This window comes from Cryptomeria japonica, chromosome 9 (genome assembly GCF_030272615.1).
Source record: "Cryptomeria japonica chromosome 9, Sugi_1.0, whole genome shotgun sequence".
Taxonomy (NCBI): Eukaryota; Viridiplantae; Streptophyta; class Pinopsida; order Cupressales; family Cupressaceae; genus Cryptomeria; species Cryptomeria japonica.
Window position 1 is genome coordinate 399,665,407 of NC_081413.1, and position 14,967 is coordinate 399,680,373.

At 37.4% G+C, this 14,967-nt stretch overlaps 1 protein-coding gene across 1 annotated transcript in view; it reads right to left on the minus strand.

Annotated features, from left to right (window-relative positions):
- Positions 1 to 13,291, minus strand: part of LOC131073105 (dihydroceramide fatty acyl 2-hydroxylase FAH2) — a 31,244-nt gene extending 17,953 nt beyond the window's left edge. Inside the window, exon 1 of the mRNA XM_058009481.2 lies at positions 13,052 to 13,291. The gene's annotated coding sequence lies outside the window, so the exon portion shown is untranslated. The remainder of the gene's footprint in view (positions 1 to 13,051) is intronic.
- Positions 13,292 to 14,967: the final 1,676 nt, after the last annotated feature.

Sequence of the window (14,967 nt, forward strand, 5' to 3'; positions counted from 1 at the left end):
AAAGAACAAAAAGGACAAAGTGGTAAAATAAGGATAAGAAACAAAAGAATAGCAATGAGAAGAAGGATCAAAACAAACTGCCCCAAAAGCAACTAACGAGACCAAATCTTCTAATGGTGGCAAGCCTAAGAAAGAGAAGGTCAAGTGTGCCTATCGCAAAAGACCCTGTCATGACGAGCATACATGTTTGAAGAAACAAATTGATCACTTGACACACATTCTTGAAAAGAATAATATCAGTGTTCTTGACTCAGTAAAACAGAGTTCAAGTGAGGTGTCTAACAAGGCTAAAGAAAACAGCAAGAGGAAAGGAAAGGGCAAGACCCTTGTAGCATTTGCTTCACCACCATCAACTTGGGTTCTTGATTCGAGTGCCTCGCACAACATGGCGTCATCGAAAGATGAACTTGCAACTTTGGAGCCATGTTCTATGTCTTCTATTTTGATGGGTGATGACACTCATGTTGAAGAGTGTGGGAGAGGGTCTGTTGATGTGGGGGATGGAACATTCCATGATGTTCTTTGTGTGCCCTCACTATCAACTAATTTCCTATTAGTATATCAGTTCACTCACACAAGTTCAAGCAAGCAAGTTGAGTTCTCTCCTAATTCAGTGGTAATTTGTGAGTTGCACAATGGTTCTACAATTGCAATTGGAGAGCAGATCATCAATCTCAACTTTATCTATTTTCTCATTTTGTTCTTGATCCTCCTCCATTTGTTTTGCTCGCTCATTCTGATGAAGTGAGTAACTTGTGACATTAATGGTTTGGCCACTTAAACTATTGCTAATTGCAACAGCTCAATTAGCATGACATGGTTACAGGATTGCTCTAATGGTGTTTGTCAAGGATGCATTTTTGGCAAGCATCTAGAGGAAAAATTTGACAAAGGCAAATATTGGAAAGCTTCGCAACTTTTCGAGTTGGTATATAGTGATTTAGTTGGACCATTTTCACATCCATCTTTCAGTAGAGCCCAATATGTTTTGACATTTATTGATAATTTCTCCAAATACACTTTTGCATATTTTCTCAAACAAAAGTCTAAAGTCTGACTCATTCTTGGGCTTCAGAACATTTGTAGAGAAACAATTTGGAACATCTATCAAAATTCTCCACACAAATAATGAGGGGGAATATGCCAACAAGAAGTTTGAGCAGTTTTGTGTCTCTAAAGGCATTACTTCACTCATTTTCCATCTTCGAAAGTCTCTCTATGACCTCAAGCAAACCTCTCGAGCTTGGTATGCCAAGTTGGACTCTTTCCTTCTGATAGTTGGGTTCACTCAATGCCATTATAATCCGATTGTCTACATTTTGCAGCAATATGGTACTCTCACATTTTTGGTTCTCTATGTTGATGACTTGTTGATCACAAGGAGTCACTCATCGACAATTTGGGCAGTGAAAACTGCCCTTCATGATCATTTCTTGATGTCAAACTTAGGACTTTTGGCACTATTCCTTGAGGATTGAGATTACTCAGTCTTCTTCAGGGATATTCCTTGCACAACCTAAGTATGCTCTTAATACGCTCTCTAGATTTTGCATGACTAATTGCAAGCCTGCACTGCCTCCACTTCTGTCTGGGGTCAAACTTGAGGTTAAGTGTTCTTCACCTTTGGTGGATGGCACTTTGTATCGACAGCTTGTTTATAGTCTCATATACTTGACTCACACAAGACCTGACATTTCATATGTTGTAGCCATGGTCTCTCGATTCATGCAAGAGCCCAATGAGCTACACTAGACAATAGCTAAGAGGATTCTTCACTACATTCAAGGTACTCACAATTGTGGGATTCACTAAGCAGCGGCCATGGATTTTGACTTGATGGGATACACAAATTTAGATTGGGTAGGCAATTCTCTAGATCGCAAGTCTACTTCAAGATATTGCTTCTCTCTTGGTTTCAGTCCAATTTGTTGGTCGAGCAAAAAGCAATCTGCAATTACTCTTTCATCTAGAAAGGTTGAGTATCGAGGAGCAATTAATGCTATGATTGAGGCTATTAGGCTGCATAACATTCTCATTGAGTTTGGCATTGCTTTTCGAAAGCCTACAGTCATTTTTTGTGACAACTAGAGTGCCATACAAATCTCTTACAATCCAACCCACCATCAGAGGACCAAACACATTGAGATCTACATGCACTACATTCCGGAGGTGAATCATGAGTCGATCATTGATCTCAGGTTGCAGATATCTTCACCAAGAGCAAGTTCCTTCATTTGCAAGTGTCCACTTTTGTTTTGGAGGGGGGGTGTATTGGCGGGGGCAGGGCTTCTTAGTCCTCTTTCTCTCTCTCTATTTATGGAAGGGGCTTCTTCTATTTCTTGGGGGGAATTCTTTATAAATGGGTACCTAATATGGCCTCATTTGTTGGGACCCATCATCTTTTCACCCACCTAAGCTACACTTAAGAGAGGGTGTTGGTGTAGGTTTTTATTTCCTAGTTGGTTATTTATTTTCCTATTATTAGTTTTTTCCTACACTTTTAATTAAGCTTGCTTAAGATTAATAAAGTGAGTATTGGTGTGAATGGGTGCAAAGTGTTGGCATCTTCCATGGGAGTTGCACTTGCCTTTTTTAGGCTACTGTTGGTCTCTACCCATTGGTCATAAATGCCACCTCTCTTGTAATATCCCAGCTATTTTATTTTTTTTATTTTTAGGCCAACAATAGTCATCAACAAGAAGATAACCCGTTAAGGTTAGAAATCATAAACTGAAACATGCGGGGAAAGCAACCCTTCCACTTTCTGATCACCAAGTGCCCAATGTGGGAAGGTGAGAGCATACGGTGTTGAGGGGATCGTTACTCAATTAACTGGAAACAATACAATGCTTGGGCGGCAAGCCAGCCCCTTTCGCTTATCCAATGGGAAAGCAAGAAACTTGGCGGTGAACCAGCCAAGTGAGACACAAAAAGATATGAATCACTCAACCGCAATATTTCAGCGGGAGGACTAAAATTACATAACAATCTCAACTCAACCGATTATGCAGCGGGAGGACCATTACACTCAGACTTCACTCGACCACTTATGTAGTGGGAGGACTGAAATTACAATTTGCTTGATAATAGGAGGCAAGCCAGCCTCTTCCACTTTTCAGCAGGATGAGAATTACAAATCAGAATTGGTTAGTAGTACTACTACTTAACCTTACAAAAAATAAGACGATATGAGAAGAGAGTAATGCTGAATATCCAAATAAGAACATGAAATTCTGCTAACATCAAATCTGCAGGCTGGAATTGCAAAACCAACAGCTTAAGGAATCACTAAAAAGCTCACAACTCTCTTAATACATATCCAAATCTTCCAAAATCAATCCCAAACCCACACTAGACTAGCTACGATGACAACCAACCAAAGACAAGCTACCATAACTCCCTTGTTAATTTTGCACGCATCCCAATGCACTTCAAAAACCCACGCCTAGCTTAGGAATTTCGATTTTGTCTAATAAATTCAAAGCTCAACCAAAGATGCCACAAACTTACAGTGTATATCGCCAGTACTAGGAAGGATGAAAGAGCCAATACCCATAACGGTCAATCACTCCAATAGAGAGGTATGATCGAAAATGCACTTCAGCCACAGGCAAACCAGCAAGTTCCAAAATCGCTCCAAACACCAAAAAGGACTAAGATACGCACTAAGAATATAGTAGATTACAGCACACAGCTAGGTACTATGTTTCAAGTACGAAACCGGGAAGCACTAGGGAGACACACTCCGAAGCCTCAAAAGTTCTGACGCCAATCCGGCAACATAACATTGCAAATTTTCAAGATACCAAGAATGGGAGCCCAAGGCTCTTATTTATAACCAGACCACCAAATTCAAATGCAAATGCTTCAAATTCATCTTTCCCCATTTGCATTTCATTACATCTCATGTGGACCCCAAGGGTGGCGCCATTCCACAAGTCAAACCTCACACCAAAAGCAAGGACCACGATTTTCACTTGGCAAACACTTGAGATGAAATAAAACAATATCTCCCTTAATAATTTGACGTCCTCTTCTTAGACATAAATTTCGCCTAGCACTTAGGAGATATTAGGCATTATTCCCAAAGTCAATAAATCAATAGTAACTAATCAAATTAATTAAATATTAAACCTTAGGATAAGGAAATAATATTTAATTATGTCACTTATGACTCCAATACTGATTATTGTCAAAACCAGGATGAAGCTGAGCCAGGAAGACCACTGAATTGTTGCAGGATCAGGACCCTGTCCACTGCCAGAAATAGAAATATGCCATACTACCACTTACTAAAAATAGTAAGTCATGAACCACTGCTCCGAAAAGCATGATCTTTGCGCCCAGTGACAGAGCATGGAGAGCTCAGTAGGACAGTATCACCAAAATGGCCAACCCCTGACTTACTAAAAATAGTAAGTCCTCGCCTCATCAATGTTGGACCCTCATTCTTCATTCCACCTAACCTACGGGTCTCAGGAATAGGCTAATGGGCCACTAGAAGGTCATCAACGAGAAGGGGACATTACATCTCCCCTCTGTCATTTCCTATATATACTCACTCCTAGCTAGTCTTTGTATTCTATTCTATTGCATTGTAATTGCATTCTACAAATTTTTCTCTTGCATTCTCCTAATGCTATTTTGCTTATTTAGCATTTGCGATTCTCTCTTGGAGGCTAACTCTATGCTGTTATTTTGATCTTGTATCATTTACATTCATAGTTTTATTTCTATTTGTTTGCACTAGTTATTCAGGGTCATTCATCTTTTCAGATTCTAACAATAAGATCATATTCAACATGAGCTAAGATCTTCCAACTTGGAACTCTAGCGTTAAAGAATCAAGTGAAAGCATTATGAAGGTGGAGGTGGCAAAGAAGAGGATGTAGAGTGTGACTTTTATGCTCTCATACCAACAAAAAGGGACCAAGGGAGGAGATCAAGGGACTTGACCAACAAAAGGGATTGACTATAAGGAAAAGTGAGATAACTCTCCCAATGAGGATCTCGAGGGCCTTTACACACTCAACCAACAAGATATGGACTCATCTAATGTCAATTCAAGTCAGTTGTGAGGTATTCACACATCGCCCCATCGCAAATGGGGACCCCCACTCTTTTTTGCTTTCCAGGGTAGTGTTAGAGTTCTTAGCTATTACCCTTTTCATTAGAGGGGTATAGATGATCAAGAAGCCAGGAGTTACATGGATAGCCTGGTGTGAGGTGCGAAGTGAGTGAGTTTGTTAACCTTTGGTAACGTCTAGATCACATGAGAAGTAAAGCCCATCATGAGTTCAAACGAAGAATGAATGAGAAGTTCATCCTAGGACCTCACGTTGAACATGGAATAACACATTAAAATTGAGAGAGTGAGCAAAAGAGGGTTAGAATTCTGATTTGGGATCACTCCATGACCATCACTTTTGGAGCGAATTTCCCCTAGGAGCCTTGTTTGAGTATGAGTTTGAGCGTTTAAATGAAGATAGTGAGTATGATTTCGATTTGAGATCACATCAAGTTCCTCTGCTTTAGAGAAAAGTTTACTTCATGTATCCTTTGATAGGAGCGAATTTGGCATTTTAGGCTTTCGTGAGGAAAATTTGACATGTCTTTGTGAATGAAAGTTTGAAAACCCTAAGGATTGAATCAATAAAGCAATGAAGTGATTGAAGAAAAGTTTGTTTTAGTTTGAAATTCGCTTCATTAATTGAGAAAGGGGAGCGAACTTCACCTTCAAGGCCAAAGGAGTGAACTTCACCTTCAAGGCCAAAGGAGCGAACTTCACCTTCAAGGCCAGAGGAGCGAACTTCATGTTTGGAGGCAGGAGAGCGAACTTCATGTTTAGGCCCACAAGAGCGAACTTCATGTTTGGAGCCAGAGGAGCGAACTTCATATTTAGGCATACAGGAGCGAACTTCATGTTTGGGCATAAGAAAGCGGACTTCACGAGAATGAGTAGGAGAGCGAATTTCATGTAATGAACTCGAAGAGCGAATTTCATATACCCGAGAGATGATGTGAGAGTAATTACCTTGAGCTGATTTGGAGTTGAAAGCAAACTTCATGTGTAACCCCATAGGAGTGAACTTCATGAACTAAGAGAGGGGAGCGAACTTCATGAACTAAGAGAGGGGAGCGAACTTCATGAATCCAAGGAGGGGAGTGAACTTCATGAACTGAGAGAGGAGAGCAAACTTAATGTCCAAGCCAAGAGGAGCGAATAAAGTTTCATTTGCCCAAAATAAGATACAAAACAGCTAATAGATCATTCCCTTGAGCTAATTTGATGTCTTAACATGCTTAGGAGAGAACAATTTTGAATTTAAGATGATAAAGGGTGAAGGTTACTTCATGTACTCGCCTAGTGGAGCGAACTTCATGTCTTCCACTCCCAGAGCGAAATTCTTCTATAGGCCTTCCCTTAGGTTAGATTGACAGGTTTTCATCAATGAATGGTTAAAAGCAAGTTCAAAGATCACTTCATGAGCAGCAAGGTGAGAGCGAACTTCATATACATCAAGGTGAGAGCAAAACTTCATGTGCATCAAGGTGAGAGCGAACTTCAGGTGCCCCTTCCTTAGACCGACCTCAACTTCAAGTGCTTCTTCATGAAGGCGAATTCTCTCTAAATTATCTTATTACACCTGCAAACCACATGAAATCACATTATTATATCAAACTAGGAGGTTATATAGAAGGTATATCATGTGTGTTTGATGCTCATTTGTTCGTTTTGCAAGAGATGAAGAGAGAAATAAAAGGGATCACGTTGAAGGAGGATTGAAACAAGTCTCTCAAGGATCAAATTTCAACATCAAGATTAAGATACAACGAAGATATCCTCAGGGGAATTTCATAGACAAGCACAAGAAGGTGATTACACAAGAAGCATTCACTTACACAAAGACATGATCCACAACACCAACAACATGAAAGGAGACACAGAGAAGGAATTCCAAAGCAGAGAAGCAACTGTGCCATCAAGAATTCGTTCCAAGGCAACATCAATACTTCAGAACTAAGAGGAAGACAAGATCTATACCTTGCACCTCCATGATTGAAGCCCTCAAGAGATAGTTTCAGAAGAGTTAATCAAAGTTAGAAGATCATCATCATCACCGCTGAACCCAGATAATGTTGAGTATCAAGAAATATTCCTTCATGATGATCTATCAAGCCTACAAGTGCAAGTTAAAGGTGGAATCCTAGTCACCACTCGCCAATCAGAGAAGTTCCACATCAGCATGTCTAGATGCAATGTACCTGACTCACCCGTGATGGCACAAACTTCGAGGCACCTGCCCCTATTATCTATTGGTCGTGTCCAAATGATGTAATTATTTCATTGGCCAGAATTGAGTTTGATGTAACAAACCCTAATTAGGGTTTTCATTGTAAAATCTCGCCCATTGATCTCGAATTGATCTGAGCCACTGAATTGTATTGAGAGCATTATAAAAGGCTCAAGCTCTTCATTTTGTAAAGGGTTAATAGTTAGCGAATAGTAGTAGGAGAGGAATATAATAGCAATTAGAGTAGAAGTTAGATTAGGAGAAAGCAAAGATTGTTGCCAAACCTTGTTGTAAAGAACAATTGATTTCATTGAAGCTATGGTGAATTTGATTTGTTACTTCAACAATTTGCATGGTCTTTACTTCTCAATTTGCTTTCATGTTGATTAGATTGAATGGAAGAATTTGTTGAATGTATTTGTGTGGAATCCGTTTAGTCCATACCACTAGCCTCTTGCTGATTGTAAGTGTGCCTTGCGTGGTCAACTGGAATGATATGAGCTTAACTTCGAATTATTATACATCCATTGTTTATGCATTGACTTGAATGGTGATCAATGTTTGATGATAATAATTCGGATATCTTAGAAATGTCCTTAGAAGATTGCACTGAGCTTGTGTCAAATTGTTCAAGTTGATGGTGAGACCTCGCCCAGTAGAATTCCATCTAATTTTTCATCCATCTTCTTACATTCTAGGCCTTAGAATAGACTTTCTCAACCCTTCATCTTTTGCCCTTTTTTCAAAGTCAAGCTAGTTTAGGACAAAAGAGCATCACAAGATTGCAACATCAGATGATCTAAGTTCTAGCGATTCAAGCATTCGACAATTCAACGTAACCCCTTGTGATACCAGCAATCACATCAACCAACTGTGCTTATCCACACAACATGACCCAACATACCAGAACCTTGGAGTTGTCTCAAGTGATCCTTAAGCTAATCTTCAGCGTTTGAGAGACTTTGTTTAGGAGAGGATAAGATACTTTTGGGTATTTTATTTTGTGTTTGCATGTGCATAAAAAACACATCAACAAAGTCACACGGACCTTTTGTCCATTAATCATGCCCAATTCTTTCTTTTCCTTAAAAAGGTCATAGGCTCTTTAAGTGAAGTATCTAGTGGATCCACTCTCAAAGATTAATTTCCAACAACATCAAAATTTCCCATCCAACAATGGAGCTAAAATGGAGAGCTTTGAAAACTTGGAATTTGGGTAAGATGTATTGAAGGAAGAAGAACTAGATTTCAAAAAATAAAACATGACCAATCCTAGTGGACCTTAACAACTAGATTTCAAAAACACGAAAACCCTTTTTTGGCTAAAGAGATCTTTATCAGCCCTTACACTAAAGGTTTCTTCAATGTGATCTATAAATTAGTTAAGGATAGGGTCATTTTTACCCCAAGATGGACCTTGGTCTTGGGGTAGAGCTACCCTGTGTTCAAAACCTTAGCATTTGGAGTTCAATCTTAATCACAAAGACTTTATCAATCATTATGGTATTTGACTAGATTACCTAACATTCCTTTGGGTGGAGAATGATCTGTACTCAAAGCTATCCCTTCATAATTTAATTGTTGTTTCCAAATTCTACTATCAACCTTTACCCCAATCACTTTTGGTAAGGATTGAGAGAGAATCACCTCCACAAGAATCTAAGTGAAAGTTAAACGAGAGTAGATTTGAGTTTCTTTGGGTATTGAAATCAATTTCCCTCAAGAATCAATTTCCCTAAGGTATGCGGGCTTTAGACTATCGAGGATTGAGGATCGAACATACCAAGAAACTAGTACCAAATGGGAGGGAACTTCAATCAAAGGAAGGGCTATTGAGTTGTCAAGGAAGAGGTGTCAAGCATACCTTAAAAGAGGTACCAAGGTGAAGGAAAGTTCAATACTCCGAAAAAATGTACTAAGGATTTGGTGGATCTCAAGGAGTCAATGGTGACAAGGAAATGGTACTTCAGGATGTGGAGGCCTGCAACTCCCACAAGAAACACAGAGAAAAAGTTTTGCATTTGAATGAGCTTGAGGAGTGGGGGTATGATGGGACAACCAAGTCCAGTTGCTTGACAAAGAAAAGACTTGACTCCAAAAGTAAACTATGGGGGTTGGAAGGGATGCAAAGAAAGTAGTACCAATGGAAGAACACGTCTAACACTCTAATGATAAAATATAATTGAAGGCATTTAATTACCATTTCAAAGTTTGGATGACAACAACAACCTCGATGATCTAATAGGTCAACAAATTCCATACTTTGAAAAAATTTAATGCACCTCATGGTCAAGATGTTGGGATCAAGGGGAAGCGAATGCCAATATGGACAAGTCAAACAAGTCAGTACAACAATAGCACATAGACACCAAGGAAATGACTAATAGTAGAAATATTGTGTTTATTGCAAACCTGAGCACACACTAAGCAGCAAGGGATGACACGTGGCAGTATTTTAGGCACAATTGAAGCCATGGAAAACTGTTCATGGCATCTCAAGTTAGTTCTAAGAGGTGGATTAACATAGTGTAACTACAACATTTGGGGAAAACTTAGTCAAACCTACAACTTTTCAGACATGCATCGCTGGGCACTAAAAAGTTAAAAATCTGCCAAAAGATAGAATGCAGGGGATATCAAGTACACCTATGGAAGAGTAAGATAAAATTAAGCCTATTAATATTTATAGCTTTACCATTCTTCTAAACCAAACCAATGCTGCTAGGTCAGAAAACAAAACAAGAATCTCCAACTCCGTGGTAGTTTGAAGTTTGAACTTCAAAATTTGATAGAGGTAGACCAAGAAATAAAAATGCAAGTGCATCCTTTCACAGCTCATACTAAGATATAGCTAGGTGTATCTTACACCTGGTTTGAGGGAATAACTCACCAAAGGTTCTTATTAATTTCTCTCTTTTTTGAGTTCACCCAGCTTTCCAAGCGTGGCAGTTCACAACAAATATGGAACTGAATTGAGTGTAATTTAATACTAACAGATTTGCATTGGATGATAAATGATTTGTAAGCAAATTTCTAGTTATCAGATTTGTGTTTCTTGCAGTTCACCCCGTTTCACAATTGAGGCAATTTATAATCCCATAAGCAGTGATTTGCAAGTAATTTCGAAACTTGAAAATTCTGAGTATGGAATTTGTGTTGTTTGAACTAACATTCTAAGAAAACTGTAATTAAAATTTCCACGATGAAATTCAGTTCTTAAAGTGAATTTTGGGGAACTGAAGTAAATTGTGTCAAAGTATGTAATGTCCCCTACCTAATTAACATAATTAATCTATTTCAATATACTAAAATTGATTGAGAGACTAATCATGAGGCCAATCATTGATATTCTTCAACTTATTAGTTATTAACAAGTGCTTATTTATTTTCCTCATTAGATGATTAATTTCATTATTCATAGTTCTTAATATACATATCAAACCCTGCTACTACTTCAATTTTAAGGAAAAAGGGTCTATGTATGTTACCAAAGCGCTTAGAGACCAAATACATTAGGTTCCCTCAAAGTTTACAAATCCGAGACCTTACCAATCTTGGGTCTATACCCTTAAGGCTTATGGGTCACTAATCCCCACCCTATCGTGGGACTTAACCTATTGCTTGGATATAGACTGCCCCTCTTTGGAACATCTCATTCCCATCTTCTTAAATACTGACAATAATAACATGATTTAGACTATAAGTATACTAATTTCTTATGTATTATTAATATATATGAAATTAAGTATGACTGCCATACATATTGCAGTCCATATTAATATTACTATCCATTCTGCATAAGAACATTATCGGGCTTCATATATTAAGCATACTTATTAGACACATCCCCATGCATACCACCAAGAACAAGAATGTTACTGCCTGTAACTTAATAACAGTCCTGATCTGATCTGATCCATGGTGCTGTCGCTGGATGCTTTTGATTCCTTTCCTTTATATCTCTCAATGTGAGGGAAAGGTCACACCTCTTCATCATGTATGCCCTTTGGCAAGAGACACACCCTTTGAAAGAGTGCAACTCTTCATTATTTCTGCCTGTTGAAAGGGACACAACCTTTCACAATCAGATCTGCACTTCTTATTTAAATCAGATCTGCATTTCTCATTCCCAAATTATCCCTTCTTCAAATGAGTTCTCTCCTCCCTTTTATACCTCATGTTTGGGGGAATCACAACTTATCATTTCATGCCTTTTGACCATTCATTAACTTTAATCAGATTTTAATTATATTTAATTATATTCTTTTATATTTTTATTTTATTTTTATTTTTAATTTTTTGTATTTTAATTTTATTATTAGCATTTATTATTAAATTATATTTCAAAGTGGGGACATTACAAAGTATGGCCAACGTACTAGAACCAAGATTTGGCTGTCATTACTAAATAAAGATTCCAAGTTTGTGTTCATGCACTCAAGATAAAGGAGATTGTGTTTTGGATCAAATGTTACTTCGCACAAGTGAATTACAGCAAGATAGCATAATGACATTCAAAAACCTAAGTATGATATTTTCGGTGCTCATATTACATTTCCAAATATTGTTGGTGTACTGAGGCATTGTAGGTCAATTGATGAGGATGATGTTATGTTCCTTGATTATACCATCCACTAACCTCTGAAGGCACAATTATGCCAGGCTCAACCAGGCTCAACCCCTAGTTGATTGAAGGACTGGCTCGACCCCTAGTTGATTGATGGACTAGTGCCCCTACTTGTGAGAACTTAGCCATGGGATAGCTTCTGATTTAGATACATGCTTATTCATTATGTTATAATCTGCTAAAATAGCAAGATATATAGATCTATGCAATCCAATTGTTTCCATTTTTTTTAATAATGTTGTTGTCCAGCCTAAAATGTCAGAATAAGAAAAGTGAAAGGGGGAAACTGAAAGGGGGAAAAGTGAAAGAGGGCAGTAGCTCAGTGGTAGACTCTCCAGACATGTACATGGGAGATCTGAGATTCAAGTACTAGCGGTCTCTGTTCTTCAAAAGTTGTTTCCAGGTTGCCAATTTTCCGGTCCAACTCATTCCATACCAATAACTTCAACATCGTCATTCGGACACAGAGACCAACCTCACTTCAACATTCAGACATACAGACCATCCTTCCTCTAAGCATTGTTATTCTTCGGGAGGTAATGAAAATCGGGATCAAGTGGGCGGTCAGGGTAAGAGAACCTGGGTACCACTAACACAACTTACAAAGCATCAAAAGTATATACCAGCACAATGCCTGAAGTGTAAGTTACACTCCTTAGATTGCTTCTTTAAAATAAAAAATAAAAAAATCCATCAAAACTGTGCATAGTCCACAACCTTCGGCTTTAAAATCAAATCTAAGCTTGTGGCTGGAGCTCTAAAAGTCGGAAATGTATTAATATACAATTCCAAGTCAGGGAAGAGAAGGCCCTTTATTCATATACAATTCCTCTGGTTTGATAAGGATCTAGTAAACACAATCGAGCGGATCCAGAAAGAAACATACAATGTGCTGTGTACATGCATTCAAAAAGACAATAAAGCAAACCCAAAAGCATTATAAACCCAATAGCATTATACTTTCATAATCACTTCAGGTGGGTTCCTGAAGTGTTTCACGCCTCTGGATTCGTCAAAAATAATATACATGATTTAACCGAGCATAAAGTACATCCGACTGAAAATGCAGGGCATTCATATTGCAGGTAAAGAAGCAACCAGGAAGAATGGCTAAATGATAGATGTGTACCTGCTTCAAAATGCGGACAGTTCAAATTGCAGCAAAGAGCGCTCCGTTCGTAAACTCAATAACTCACTCGCCCTGTCAATGTCAAATAACAAAAGCGCTTACTTTCCAACTGTTCCGTGGGCTATAAATTGCAAATCGATACCTCCTATATGCAGAAGCCAGCTAAGCTAAGCTAGCGACAACTCTCCCGCTCATTGATAAATAAAATAATAATAATAATAATAGCAACAATAAGAAGCTACCGCCGCTATCCCCATGTGGTTCCGTGGAATAAGCAACGCAAATTTCTCAACTATCATTCCTAGTGGAATATACCTACTGAAGTGTTCTTATCATTATTACTTTTAAATTGATGAGTAAAAACAAAACAAAACAGTATCTGTTTCTATCATGTGGTTTAACTAATCTCACCATAAGTCAATTAGTTGAGCAATATCAACAAATCACTTTAGAATTATATTGAATTGGGATTTGACTATAGACAAATTGGGAGTAGTATTAGTTTGATCAAATTGAGTTAAGGTATGGAAATATTGAATATTTTTTAAGTTGTTATAATGATGTTGTTATCTTTGTCACTAATGTCTAGAGGGTGTCGTAGTAGGATATTGAACAAAAAGGTATTTTAGACGATGTTATGTCTTTGCCCCCTTCACTACTATGTTTGCTTGCTATGTTAATGGAAATGGCTTCACATCTTGATGCATTTCTAGTGTTGGTGAATCAATTGATTGCAAGAAGCATTTGATTTTCAAATAGAACAAAGTAGTTGCATTTCAAATGTGTATCTCATCTTTAACAAGAAGAATAAAATACTTGTATTATCAATATTTTAAAATATATATATATAATAATAAGTAATGAAAAAATTTAAAATATAATAATAATTAATATAAAAAATTTAATTTATGAGTAAAAGTAAACATTTAGCAAGTTCAAATCTACACCCTGCAAGATTAATTCATGCATGCAAAATTGGCCCAAACCCTCATATTCAATCAAGAAAGCTACAAGTTTGCGCAAAATATGAGGCAAATAATAGATCAATATATCTTTGTGTGTCAAAGTAGTAGTTTTCAAGATCCACCTTTATTTTTTTAAATCATGTATGTAGCTCAGTACTCAACCAACTTCACATTTAACTTCCTAGCTTTGTATTAAATACTTAGATATCAATCTCATAGTTGTCAAATTTATTAATCTAAGTTTATTTATTATTAAGTGAATGCATTGTACTGGATTAGCATTGACTAAGTTTAGGAAAGATTACTTTCCTTTACAATGAGATAAAACAAAGAAAAAGGGAAAAAAATAACTATATATTTTATTATTAGACATTTTTTCATTGAAATCAATATGCCTTGTAATAAAAAAGTCTTGATTTTAGTTAGCTTTTGTGAGCCATTCAAATTCTCCAATAGATTAAAGGTCACTTGACATTCCACAATGCTTGAGTTGGAGTAGTACTTGGATGGGTGACCTCCCCAAGAAGGCCCAATGCTTCACCTCTATGAGCATCACCTAGATGCAATGACTACTAAGTGGACCATTCATTCTCTGAGAGATGAGTTCTTGTGAACCACTACTAATGAAACATGAATCAATGAGTTTGACTCAAAAACAAAAACTACACAATTGAATCTTGATACCAATATCATAATTTAAATTGTTGTGGAAAATTTCTTCTGCTTATCAATTCCACAAGTGTTTTATGTTGAAAAATCTAAACAAAATACACACTTATATTGTCTTTTTTAACTTTTTGACATTAAAATACTCAATATTCACTTAAACACAAACAAATAAGAGATGCATTGCATCAAGTTCCTGTCAATTGTATAATGATTTGGATTAGTCTTAAGGTTTGGTAGCAACAACATTTAGATTAATTACTTTGAAAGTTATCAAACGTGAGA